Genomic DNA, 1219 nt, shown 5'->3' with positions numbered 1-1219 from the left:
TGTGTGTGTGTGTGTGTGTGTGTGTGTGTGTGTGTGTGTGTGCACGGTTTTGACTATTTTCTTGGTACACATGGTCTTGTGAGGACCCACTTTTCTTTATGGGGACAAAACTCCGGTCCTCATCAGGGGATGTACTGTTGTAGGGTCGGAGGTCGGGGTTAGGACTGAGATGTAAATTGAAGTTAGATTTGGGTTTGGGTSAGGTCTGTACCTTKGAGGTTAGGTTTAGGGTAGGGCTATTCAACTAAATTACTCCAGGGGCCACAGTTACTGCAGGTCAACATCTCAGGGGCCAAACATCCATCAATTATAGTCATTGTGTAAATAAACCAAGTATTAAAAGATGTGTTACTTTTGAAATAGTTTATTTTGCTGCATTTAATCATGAATACAACATACAGAACCCCATGTAATAAAAGTAGTGATAATTAAACAATAGCAAAAATAACACATGCTTACTGTTTAACACATATTAATTTGACACCTCTGTTTCACATCTCTGACGTGCCAAATTTTTAAACCAATTTTATTTTCACTTTCATAGTTTTATCTTCAACTGCTTTTAGTTTTAACTGTGTTGGATGTTCATAGAAATGGTTTTCACCAGCTTCTAGCTAAGATTCACACATTTCTGTAGATGTCACATGTCTAACTAAAAGAACGTATAACAATTAAAGCAGAGAACCGGGGATTTGGGCTTAAGAGATGAATGAACCTATTGGCAGGCCAAACTTTGGTGACTTGCGGGCCACGTATGGCCTGTGGGCCACCAGTTGAATAGCCCTGTTTTAGGGCAAGGGGTCAGTGTGTGTGAATAAGAACCGTAATATTCCTAGTGCTGATCATATGCAGGCGTATTAACATCTAATTAGCATGTTGTTAAACCCAAATGTACAAAGTGGAAAGTCAACTTTTTGTTGTAAAAATTAYTGATTAAACCAACAAGAAGTATGTTTTCACTTCTTAGCTGCTTAACATTTATGGTCTATATCTTTCTGTAGCAGATGAATCAAAGCTGTTTTACCTGCCTCATTAAACAGGTTTTAGAAACCTTAAAAAAATCTGTATGTTTTAAAGTTTTAGACAATATGGAAATTACTGTTGAACCAGAAAATTTTTTGTCAAGTAAATGAAGAGGTAAACACTAAATCACATTAGTCTCTCAGGTTCTGACTGTCGATGTTCTCACTGAAAACTGGAATTTTATGGCCCCTTTTTC

The sequence above is a fragment of the Austrofundulus limnaeus genome, unplaced genomic scaffold (assembly GCF_001266775.1).
Source record: "Austrofundulus limnaeus strain Quisiro unplaced genomic scaffold, Austrofundulus_limnaeus-1.0 Scaffold9, whole genome shotgun sequence".
NCBI classification, from domain to species: Eukaryota; Metazoa; Chordata; class Actinopteri; order Cyprinodontiformes; family Rivulidae; genus Austrofundulus; species Austrofundulus limnaeus.
This window is presented reverse-complemented; position numbering follows the sequence as displayed.